The 13,448-nt window shown below is 39.6% G+C and overlaps 1 pseudogene; it reads right to left on the bottom strand.

The window, feature by feature from the left end:
* Positions 1-546: 546 nt before the first annotated feature.
* The window catches only part of LOC129045027 (ribosome biogenesis protein BMS1 homolog), a 15,902-nt pseudogene continuing 3,000 nt past the window's right edge, over positions 547-13,448 (bottom strand).

Below are 13,448 nucleotides of genomic sequence, written 5' to 3'. Positions count from 1 at the left end.
CTCCTGTCCTCCCGGCTTTCCTGTCCCTTCTCGTAAGGGACACAGGAACCTCTCAAACTGAACCATGGATCACAGACCCATACTCAGAACTCAATACAGTTTTGTTCTATGATTTTTTATATATCTGTGTCCCTGTTTCTGCCTCCCATTCCCAACTCCCTTACTCTAGTTAGAAAAAAATGGCTATTACCAAATATGAGTACATCCTCATATACTAATGCCAACTGATCACCAGCTGGTTTTCTTCTTTTACAAAGTCATAAATCTTCAGGCTTTAACACATCTTCCAAGCAACAGAATGTTATTTTCCAGTTCATTAACACAAATTCTATATTTAAAATGAAGACTTCACAAGTTGATTTAAATAACATGTTAACGAAAATAGACTGGCCATGGTTCAAACTGACATTTGAATTAAATGTGATGATAGGTTGAGTAACCTAGCAGTACTCTAAAATGACTTTTGGTTATGGCTTTTTCCATATTATGTTTAGGCTGAGGCATCCCTAAATGATTCAATTGTAATTCCCCTTCTTAAACATGAGATTTATCTTTACAAAATCATTTATTTTCTTAAAATTACAAGTTAATTCTATACATACATTACAAGTTAATTCATGCATACACAATCTCAGTAGATATCAGCTGTATGTGTACACACATACATATAGGTATTTGTATATACACACATTACATAATTTTAAAAAAAACTTATTAGTGGGGTACAACCACGAAGACAAAGAGGCTTTGTGGAATGTGATGGAAACACAATTGCAGGACAAACAACAGGCTGCTGTGAGGGCTGTATTTACCCTTTCTGATGTAAGACTTGGAAAAAAATTGGATAGTGGATAATTAATCCCCATAACAGAAAATTTAGGGTACAGAAAACTTCCCACAATTTTTACAGAGAATGTCAATAGAAAGGCATTCAATGCAGGGAATACACAGTGTGACAGTATACAAAAATAAGCAGGTTGATGGTTTAGATTTATGAGACAAGGGAAAGAAATAGTAGATGATATCATAATTCTCCTTTTATGGAGTTATGAAAATTCTTCATTTTATATATGGTCAGGTGCTTTCAAATGTCAATGAGAAAAATATTTAAAGGAAGAATCAAATCTAAGACGTAAAGAGATCTTTATAAAAGTGACCTTCAGGCCAGGCATGGTGGCTCACACCTGTAATCCCAGCATTTTGGGAGGTCCAGGTGGGCCGATCATGAGGTCAGGGGATCAAGACCATCCTGGCCCACATGGTGAAACCCTGTCTCTACTAAAATACAAAAAATTAGCCAGGAGTGGTGGTGTGTGCCTGTAGTCCCAGCTACTCAGGAGGCTGAGGCAGGAGAATTGCTTCAACCTGGGAGGCATAGGTTGCAGTGAGCCGAGATAGCACCACTGCACTCCAGCCTGGTGACAGAGCAAGACTCCATCTCAAAAAAAAAAAAATTTTTTTTCATTCTGAGAAGGTATAAGCATCAACACATTCTTGAGCACAACTATGCACACAGGCACTTCCGCATTCACAAGCCATGCTGTGTGCACACACTGATGCCCCTAGATTCCTTTTTTGAAGAGATGCTGTCTTGGTGTGTCACCCAGGCTGGAGAGCAGTGTTAGGATCATAGCTCACTGCAGCCTCAAACTCCTGGGTTCAAGTGATCCTCCTACCTCAGGCTCCTGAGTAGCCTGAACTACAGGAATGAGCCACCATGCCCAGCCAATGTTTTCATTTTTTTGTAGAGATGAAATCTTGCTATGTTGCCCAGGCTGGTCTTGAACTCCTGGCTTCAAGGAATCCTCCTGCCTTGCCTTCCCAACGTGCTGAGATTACAGGTGTGAACCATTGTGCCCAGCCACCGGATTCTTTATTAAGAAGAAAACTTGTTTGCTGACATGTAGGCAATGAATTGATGAATAGTAGTTCATAAATTACTAATTTACAAGTCAATATAAATGAATTGAGTAAACACAAAATAACAGCATAAATTAATAAACAGTTTACGACTTCAAGTTTCTTTTTTTCCTTTAAAACATAGCTCTGACAGAGACTACTACTTGTACATTCCATGGAAAAGTCAGAGGTGGTTAAAATGTCAGAGGTACACTTATTAATACCTTGCTGCCTTTTGTGCAGCTTCCTCTCAGTACTTCACCAGTTGGGATTGACACACCTCTCCAGCTGGGTTCAGGAGCCAGGCAGGAGCACGCAGAACAGGGAATCCAAAGCCATCTCTGACACTAAAAGCAATGAAAACAAAAATAACCAAACATATTATCAAGAAATGAACAAGAGATCGATATCAAGTCCAGCAAGAAGAGAAGAAAGCATTTAATCTGCCAGGCTCTCATTCTGACAAAATAATTTACAACACGCATGTCTCTATCTGACATGTGTGAATAGAAAAAGAACAGGTGACGATAGAGTAGAGGATTCCTCTTCCAATTGTCTCTGATCTATCCAACCTTTGTTACAGGTCAGAGAGTTCTCCAATTTATAAATCAACAACAGAGATAATGTGGCAACCAGGACACAGAGACGTACTGAGAGTACTGCTCAGCTCTCTGCCTAGGCCTGATTCTGATGATCCCTGATAATGAGCACTGTGAAATTTACAGCAGATCAATACACATACACACACACACAAACACACAAAAGAGATACTTCATGGGCAAAAAGCACCAAAGATATAAAATAAAATGCCTGAAAGACCATAAAACAACTTCTGATGAAATGCTGTTTTCATTTTCCAGTAGTAAAATATTCACCACCAAACCTACAATTAGCTTAAAAATTACAATAGGTACAGTACTTTTGGATCCCATCTCCAATTCACACCTTATCAACATGTAATAATCACATTGCATCTACAACAAAGCTGGATGGACTTTATATGCTGAATACAACTTGTACAGTAAGAAGGAAATTTTTTGAAATACTGAGAATACAACATTTGGGTGCCATGCTCTACTTCACAAGTTAAAAGAAAATACAATCATTTCTATTTTTAAAATGTATTGAAATAAAATACAGAAAAGAGTATTCTAATACCAGTTAACATTAAGAGAATATATCTCTAAACCAAAGATCTTGGATCTTCTAGAAAGACAAAATCAACCAGTATATATTTGGGTAAGAAAAAAAAATTAAGAGATCAAGAAAGGAGAGAAGACGTTCCCACAGAATCATCTCCAAAAATGGCTTTCCGACGCATTCGACCAGTTTTCAAGTCCATTTGTTTTTCCTCCTTTGGCATCAACAGCCTATATTACCAAGGATATGCAAAATAATTCAATTTGTACATTAATCAGCTAATCTAGAAGTGGCAATATAGTCTATGAAAATACAAAGAAACAGAAAATGTCAATGAATCCCTTAAGATGTTTAAGATGACATAGCATAGGGAAAAAATGATCTGATAAACACTGGAAGAGTTAATAAGCAAACTCAGGCATGGTTCCCTAACACCACACTTCAAAAGAACTTACAGAGAGAATAAAGGAATAACCCTTAAAAAACAAAATAATCTAATTTTAGAAAAAAATTGCTCAAAAGGGAAGTTAGGGTTTTGTAGATCTTCTGGAAAGCTGATTAATTTTTAAGCTAAAAACACATGATCCTTAAGAGAAATGGCTGAGTCCAGGCCCAAGGCAGGAAGAGGACAAAATGAGCCTGGATTCTCCGGTTCTGTCAGAAAGTAAGAAATGGTCAAAGACTAACAGAGACAGTTGAAAGGACACAGGAGACAGACTGAAGGCTCCCGCGGCCGAATCTGGGACAGCACAGGCACCAAAAAGAACAATGACAGTGATGGAAAATAACCCATGGAATAAAACGCAAGTGCATTAGTCAGCAGTGATACCGAAATAAAGGGGAGAAGAGAAAGCTCTTTGTTAAAAATGCCAGGTAACAAACGTAGAAGGAATGACAGAGGAATAACATCCATTTTAAGTCACCAGTGCCATAACTGATAGAGAAGATCATCAGGGGGCTAAAATCACTGGATGAAAGAAAACTATATGAAGCTTTTTAATGTAGCACAATAGATAAAAGTATGAAAACATAAATTAGAAAAAACTAAAAATCATACCATAAGAGATGGATAAGTTAGAATATAGGAATAACAGGCCAGGCATAGTGGCTCACATATGTAATCCCAGGATTTTGGGAGGCCAAGTCGGGAGGATTGCTTGAGCCCAGGAGTTCGAGACCAGCCTAGGCAACATAGTGAGAACTCGTCCCTAGAACAAAACAAAAAAAATTAGCTGGGAGTGGTGGTGCACTCCTGTAGTCCCAGCTACCTGCGGGGCTGAAGCGGGAGGATCACTTGAGCCTGGGAGTTCAAGGCTGCAGTGAGCCAAGATCACGCCACTGCACTCCAGCCTGGGAGACAAAGTGAGACCTTATCTCAAAACAAAAACAAAAACAAAAACAAAGAAACCACAATAACAAAAAAACACTGGTAACAACAAAATCATGACTACATAAAGACTGTATAGAAAATAATGCTCAGAATATAGAAATACAATTATGTGTTCTACCTGTAACTATATTAGAAGAGAGTATTCTTGTAGACAAGGATGACTAGAAGGATATGCAAAAATGAAAATAGCTAATAACACTCATTATGTCAGGCACTGTGGTAGGTAGTTTATGCACATTGTAAAAAATTACATACTACATTATCTCAAAATTTTCAGATAAATTTTACTGGGAGTCATAAATCAATACAACAAAATCAATGTTTTGCAAAGATCCACTAAGCATAAAGGTATACAAATTCTCAACCCAGGCTGAAAAATAATTCACATAAGCCACTCAGTGGAAACCTACCCATGGGAGATAATACAACATAATCTAAATAAAACTTTCACAGACAAGGCATGTGGCTTCTGGACAGCCACAAACTCCCTGACTCTGCTCTAGTGTTTTAGCCATCAAAAGAAAGCCAAGTGGCCTCAGGTCTCTGAAAAACCAAAAAAGCAACCTATGGAAGATGGCATGGTATTTGAGGAATATTTGAGGTCTGTTGAAAAATGCACCCTGTATTTTTTTTCAAGATAAGACTCCCTTGTAATGTCAGGTAGTGAAGAGCCCTCAGAGACACATGCACACACAAAGAAAAACAAAACAACATAGAATGAATCCCACCAAAATGTGTTATGATGTCAGAATTATGTGAGATATGATCTTCTGTAATATATCTTTTTATTAAAAATAGAAAAAAAGCAGACTTACCCTTGATTATCTATAGCCTCTGACCCAAGTGGTTTGGAATCGGAAAACAGCATCACTCGACTTGAAGCCATCTTGGCATCCATGGTGGAGTAGGTGGAGATGAGACTCTGGACCAGCTCATGGGTGGGCCCCACCTTGTCCTGTCAAGGCCACCAAGAAAGGGCACGTGAGGAAAGCACAAAGATCCTGGAGAGACACTGGTTTCAGTCAGTTTCTCAAAATTATCTTAGACACATTTCCTGAGGACCTTTCTTAATGCCTCAAAAACCAGAGAAGAAAATCCTTATAACAAAGCTTGAAATGGATCCCCGTCTCCATTAAACTTTTCCAAAGCTCAGTGAGTATATAACCTGATAACCTAAACACCTAGCTAGAAAAGCCTCAGTTCCAGTGCTACAACAATGCTGGCTTTTCTAACATTTTTAAATAACCCTGCTTTTAACCCAATAAAATTCAACTACAGAACCAAGAAATAAATATTGGAAATCCACTTTAAAATAATGAGGAGACCACTGTGAATGAGAAAAAGAAAAAGACAAACAAGAGCTGGAAAGCACACTGATTTTGTAGAAACAGAAATAAGCCGTGCAGGTGCCACACTGGCAGCAGTGCCCGCGCTGGGGCCACGGATCAAGGAGGCATGGAGGACAGGACTCTTCTGCTTGGTACAATGAAGAAAAGGCATTCTTTTTATTCTACATATTGACAATATGCATTTGGGCCTTTACTACAAGTACAAGAGAAAAATCTTCAATAAATAAAAGCTGAGTATATTACTTTTTTTGATTAAAAAATAGATTCGGAAAGAATAATGAGAGTTCAGAGCATTAACTCCTGCCTCACTGATGCCTGAAAACCGTGGCTGCCACCAAGGCCAACAAAGACAGCATCTTTGTCATACAGCACACCCCCAACTCCAGAAACAGGCGCATAAACCAGCTGCTCCTTCTTATTTAAACAGCACTTCTTTTGTTATTCAGGAAGAACACAAGGGTCTGGGAGGAAACTGATGTCACTCATGGCAAAATGTTCTACCCCTGGAAGACGGGACCCAAAAAGCCAGCTTCAACTGACAAGAAGTCATTAAGTATCTACTGTTGACTGGGGGGTTAAAAACGATCCACAGTCCAAGGGCTTAACCCATGACCCAAAGAAGGGCATTGTGCCACACTGGAACAGTGGCCCTCTAGCTACAAGACAAGAGGTCAGAGAAGAGGGGATTCAGTAACACCTTTGCAGGCCTACACATAGCTGGCTTACTTTTAAAACCTCCAGCAAGGCCATCTTCCCTTGTTTGGTCATTTTTCAGTTTTCCTGAGAAATGAAGCCATCCCAAGAATCCTATGTGTAATTCTAGTATGTTCTACAACAAGAGAATACCTGGCATGTGAATTTGGCTTTTATTTTTCAATTGTGCGCCTCTTAAATAACCATAAAGTGACACCTGCCGGTCACATTTGATGTTTGTTTGGATATCCTCCGGGTTTGTCAAATCTTCCATCCTAGAAAAATAAACTCAATCATACAGCAGAAATGAATGCCAAAAGTTCCTATACCTCCTTTCATGTGTCAATGACTCATCACACTCTTGTCCACTAAGCACATCATTTAGAAACTAGAAAATGCAGAAATAAGGAAGCACTGTTCACCATCCAGCAGAGGAAAAGGGGCAGGCACACAACGGTGTCTCTAGGCTGAAAGTGACATTCATTCTGTAAGACACCAGACAGGGAGATGATGTCCACCTGGGGTCAGGGAACAGTGAAGAACATATTCAGAAAATCCCTTTCTGGAAGAGGGTGAGCCTGTGCTCTGGGATTTGTACTGTGGCTTGGATTCTGGCAGGTGGAAAAAGGGTATTCCAGGCTGAGAAAACCACAGCACAAAGAAGAGCACAAAGGAAGGAAACTGAAGGCACACACAAAGGACTCAAGCACCCGGGCACGAAGGCAGCATCACTGAAAACTGAGGCTGAACGTAGGATGGGGCCACATCCTGTAGCCTTAAATGCTTCCAAGTCCTCCCATTTTCCTAAACATCTCATAATTTATTTACTCCCAAAGGCACAGCATCTTTGAGCAATGATATAAGTAGACATTTTCCATCAACTACACTTCTACCCCCACTATTCAAATAGGCACAAAATAAATCCTATCACTGTTCTTTTTCTAGTCTTTTTAACTTTGAAATATATGGCCCAGGAAGAAAAAGTTGACAATCACTTTTTACCTGTCTGCCAGGATATAAGGGTGAGAAGTCTGCCATGCGAGAGGCCTAAACTTCATAACTGTAATAAAATGGCCCAGATTGTGGATTTCTTGGTTTTGATATTCTCCATTCACCATTCCAGAAAGGTAGAACAGTTTGGCAACCTAAACATTAAAGGAAAATTAAAAATTAAATTTCAATTAAATTCTCGTCAATACTGCAACAAAATAAAAGCTCTAAACAAGAAGCAATCCTAAGAAGGGAGACTTCCAGCAAAGCCACTGTCCTGAGGCTTCCAGAGCCTTGCTGGATTCTTTCAGGACTTATTAGAACCCCACAGAGGCAGACTGCTCTGCAGCCAAGCCGGGGCATCCGTCTAAGTATGGTGAGGAGAGGGAGGTGAGACATATGAGCACAGAAATGGTTCTGTGGCCGATGGACCAGAGCAGTATGGAAAGGAAGGGGCAGTGCCTGGTCCTATAACTGGGAGAAACTTCTGATGTACTCTATTAAGTCCCGACCCCAAAACACCCAGACATTGCCTGGTGCAGCAGGCACGGAGACAAATGAGATACACCAAGAGGCCCAGAATAACCACTCTCTTGAGGGAAACCTTCCAGAGACTGGGAACACATACACAAAGGGAATTCAGGAGGCAATTCCTAGAGAGATGTTTAGTAACGTCTCTTTAGTCTTTTTGTTTGTTTGTTTGTTTGTTTGAGACGGAGTCTCACTCTGTCACCCAGGCTGGAGTGCAGTGGTGCACTCTCAGCTCACTCCACCCTCTGTCTCCCAGCTTTGAGCAATTCTCACGTCTCAGCCTCCCTAGTAGCTGGGATTACAGGTGCACACCACCACACCCGACTAACTTTTGCCTTTTGAGTAGAGACAGGGTTTGGCCATATTGCCCTGAGCTCGAAACTCCTGGCCTCAAGTGATCCGCCTGACTCTGCCTCCCAAAGTGCTGGGATTACAGGCGTGAGCCACTGTGCCCAGCCGCTTCAGTCTACTTTAAAAGGATTATACTGTTAGTTTCTAACAATTATTTCTCTTCCTACCTGGTAAACTTCTGTCCAGAACCTGTGTTTTAATCGCTTCTTTGTCTTCTTCAGTTGCTTATTATGCTTGAAGGAGTCGAGGTGGGTGAGAACTCCCATAATTTTAGGAAAGCCATGTACTTCACCGATGTTTAGAAATTCAAACATTTCCATTTCAAACCCAAAGCTGGCATCTATAAGCATCAGTACCTACAAGCAGAACACATCATTTCTCAAAGAAACTACCAAAACAGACCACCTACACTAGGGGTTGGCAACTGGCCCACGGGCCAAATCCAGCCCATCACCTGTGTTTGTAACTAAAGTTTTATTGGAACATAGCCACATTAGTTCATTTACATATCGTCTATGGCCGCCTGTGCACTACAACTGCAGAGCTAAGTAGCTGCAGAAGATATGATCCACAAAGCCAAAAATATTCACTATCTGGCCCTTGACAGAAAAGTCCCACTGCAGACTAAATCAAATGACTACACAGGCATCACCCAGACAGAGAAACCACCACTCTCTGACTTACTCTAAAAGGCAACCATAAGACAATGCCCATTAGGATATAAACTTCCATTTTAAGAATTCTAATGCATGAGAAGTAACTCAGAAAAGGCTGGGTCTAACCTGGCCCTTACCTAAAAAACCCTAATTTAAAGAAATGAAGTTTTCTGTAACGTATTTTTAAGCCAAATAAGAGGTCTCTGACATCCAAAGAATGGGAAGAAAGTGATAATCAATGAAATATACTAAATAGGTACAGAAAACCAACCTCTTCTTTCAATCTCCTCACACACACACAAAAAAATCTGTTTTTTTGCTGGGAAGTATGCAATGGAAACCTCTATCTTGTATGTTAATTTGTATAACTCAATTGCTCAGAAATATTTTAAATAGCTACCAGTTAAGAATTAAGTAAAAAAACAGTAAGATTATGATGAATGGTAGTCTATAAGAAAATATAAGCAGATAAAACCAATTTTTTTTTTTTTGAGACAGAGTCTCGCTCTATTGCCCAGGCTGGAGTGCAGCGGTGTGATCTCGGCTCAGTGCAAGCTCCGCCCCCCGGATTCATGCCATTCTCCTGCCTCAGCCTCCTGAGTAGCTGGGACTACAGGCACCCACCACCACGCCCGGCTAATTTTTTTGTATTTTTTTAGTAGAGATGGGGTTTCACAGTGTTCACCAGGATGGTCTCGATCTCCTGACCTCGTGATCTGCCCGCCTCGGCCTCTGAAAGTGCTGGGATTACAGGCATGAGCCACCGCACCTGGCCAAGACCAATTTTTAAAATTTAAGACACTTCAAAGATGCAAAATAATTTCAGAACTGATTCCTGGAAACTTGTAGTTTTAATATTAAAGATAGTTCTGTTGTTATCTTTCCAAGGATAACTGAAAATAACACAAAATGGAAACAGAAATGCCCACCTTTGATTAAACTAGGAAACATTCAAAACCCAAAACCACAGAATATATGAAGTTGGGCTTGTAGGAAAGCACAGCTGCCACTGCAGACTGAGGCAGCAAGCAGAGCTCTCCAGCAACACTGGACCAGCTCAAAGAACAGGTGGAATATCCTCACACCACATCTGATGCCACAGAGTGCCAAGGGACAAGCGGCTGGTTGTAGGGTCAGGAACAAAAGGGAGCAAACAGTCCCTCAGCTGCCAATCTTTGCCATCTAAGCCAGTGTTACTCCCCTAATCCACACATGCACGTACACACCCAAATCCACGTATTGTGTGTGCCTCTGCCGTACTCAGGAGGCTTTGACAACCCAGAGCAGAGCAATCAACATAAGCTAAGCTAAATAAATTATGGTGCATCCACAGAATGGAATATCATATTATAAAGAAGGAGGCAGAGCTACAGTACTTACTGATTATATACCTCCAAGATATATTACATGAAAAAAGCAAAGCATAGAACAGTGTATAAAATAAGCTACTGTTTGTGTTTTTAAAGGGTGGCATGTGTGTTTATATGTATCTGGAAGGATACCACTCTGCAGGGACCTGAGAGACCAGCAGTTAGAGCAAGGAAAGAGAAAATGCACATTGTGTGTACCCTGCATTACAGTTAGAGTGCTTTACCAAATGTGTGTGCGCCTTTTGAAAATCTTAAAAAGATTTACATAGGCATCTCTCTCAATGATGGTTAAGAGGCTGGGAAGGGGAGCAGGGAGGGAGGGACAGAGGGAAAGGTTAACAGGTACAAAAACACAGTTAGATAGAATAAATTCTAGTGTCCAACAGCACAACAGGGTGACTATAATTTATTATATAATTCAGAATAACTAAAAGAATGAAATTAAAATGTTCCTAACACAAATAAATGATAAATGTTTGAAGTAAAGGATATCTGAATTACCCTGATTTGATCATCACACATTGTATGCTTCTATCAAAATACTACATGTACCCCATAAATATGTACAACTATTATGTATCCATAATAACTAAAAATAAAAAAATGTAAAGGCATCTCTTAATATGTATGTATTTAAAATTAGAAACTTGCTACATTTTAAATAAAAGAGAAACAAATGATTTCTATGAACTATTCAATCATTTCAAGTATACAAGATTTAGTAATCTTTACACAACTTTACATTAATTACACTTATTTTTACTAATAGTAGCATTACATGTTCAAAATTTGAATGTTATTTAGTTTTCTGACATTACAATGGCACAACTTGAAAATCTGTATTACTTTTTCCTTTACATTTTAGGATTCTTCCTAGGCCAAAGTATAAAATCTGTAGCTCTAGAAAAAACTAAATAAAAATGAAAAAAACAAGGTATCTGTCACCCCACACTTCCTAATCAATATGGCTTATTTTTTTGCTAATTTTTTTTTTTTTTGAGACAGAATTTCTCTCTCGTTGCCCAGGCTAGAGTGCAATGGCGTGATCTCGCCTCACCACAACCTCCATCTCCTGGGTTGAAGCGATTCTCCTGCCTCAGCCTCCTAAGTAACTGGGATTACAGGCATGCACCACCTCACCTGGCTAATTTTGTATTTTTAGTAGAGATGGGGTTTCTGCATGTTGGTCAGGCTGGTCTCGAACTCCTGACCTCAGGTGATCCGCCCACTTTGGTCTCCCAAAGTGCTGGGATTACAGGTGTGAGCCACTGTGTCTGGCCTTTTTTTTTTTTTTTTTTTTTTTTTGCTAATGTAAAAGATAGTTCATAGAATATCAGAAATAGTGAACATTATCATTTCCATAAATGCAAGAGCATGTACATCTTCCACACACTGAGTACTATCTAAATTTTCTATTGATAAACTCTGACCACTTCTTCAGGCAATTCATGTACTTACTTTAGCATTATCATTAAGGATGAAGGTTCTAGAACCATCAGGAACAAGGGTCCCATCTTCACACAAGTTACTTAACTGCTGGGAGGCTCTATTTCATCTTATGTAAACTATAGATAATACCTACTCACCTCAAGGGTGTATCAAGGGTTTATGTAAGCTAAATTTGTAGAAAGCAGTTAGCACAGTGCCAGGAAGGATCCAAGAAGAAATGGTACTTACTATGATATATTTGTACGTATATACATATACATATTAATGAGCTCTTATTAGCTGTGTTCATTAAAGGTTTTCTCCATCCTGTGATTTGCTTTTAGATTTTGGAATACATTTCATTGTGCACATTCCATTTGTATTATTAATATGACAACATTTATCACTATTATTATTATCATCATCAATTCAGTCACATCTACTATATCCCTGATAATGACCATGATCCTTTTAATAACCATAAAACTCTCTTCCCTTCATCATGGGGTAAATAACCTATCACAATGCTGTAAGTCTCCATCAGCACCCCAGGCTGCCCCAGCTGACTTACCAGATCTGCTACTTTAGCCAGATCAATCATCATGTTAATATCACACCCACATTCAATAATGGTGAGTCTGCACTTTTTACCTGTAAGTGAAAAGATGAAAATTTTACTTTAAAAAGACCCTGAAAAAACTCTAACCATCAACTCTTAATTTTCATTTTTTAATTGCATCCAGTAAAACACCATATACGTTTACAGGAGTATACCACAAGTTCATTTTTATAGGCAAAAACTGGTAAAATAAATTCCATCCTGTTTTTCTTGCTGTGTTCTAAATTTAGATAATACCAAAAGTCTACCCAGATGAATAAAAGTGCTTAAACGGGGAAAATTCTGACTGCACAGGCTCCACGATAACCATGATCCTGCTGTTCAGCTGCAGGCCAATGTCTTCGCCTCTATCAAAACTTCCCACGTTCCCACTATCGCTACAAACAACCTCAAACATAATGCAACAGAATATTTATAATGATAACTATTTCTAAATTAAGGTAATAAGAAAATGATCAAGAAAATATGGGCTGGGCACAGTGGCTCACGCCTGTAGTCCCAGCACCTTGGGAGACCAAGGCAGGTGAGCCCAGGAGTTTTGAGACGAGCCTGGGCCACATGGGGAAACCCCATCTCTACAAAAATATAAAAACAAAAAAAAAGGAAAAAAAAAGAAAAATTAGCCAGGCATGGTGGCATCCACTACTCAGGAGGCTAAGGTAGGAGGATTGCTTGAGCCTGGGAGGTTGAGGCTGCAGTGAGCTGTAATCACACCCCTGCATTCCAGCATGTGCCACAGGGCAAGACTGTCTCAAAAAAAGGAAAAGAAAATATGGATGCTTCAAAGATAAAGAAAAGCCTCAATCCAACTATATTACCACAATAACAAGATATTTCAGAGTATACATTGCCATTCTACCACTGGAAGTTTGTTTCATCTTCCCTCAAACTTGGAAAGGTCACCACCTCCCAAAGCAGACAAATTCTCCCAGGAAAAAGAGAAAACACACACTTCCACCAGCATGTGGCTTCATAAGGGCAAGCACGTGCACCTGGCACATAGGAGGTACGTGCTGTCTGTTAAATGATGTG

The sequence above is a fragment of the Pongo pygmaeus genome, chromosome 8, assembly GCF_028885625.2.
Source record: "Pongo pygmaeus isolate AG05252 chromosome 8, NHGRI_mPonPyg2-v2.0_pri, whole genome shotgun sequence".
In the NCBI taxonomy this organism is placed as follows: Eukaryota; Metazoa; Chordata; class Mammalia; order Primates; family Hominidae; genus Pongo; species Pongo pygmaeus.
The sequence above is the reverse complement of the archived record's forward strand: the minus strand, read 5'-3'. Positions and strand labels throughout refer to the sequence as shown.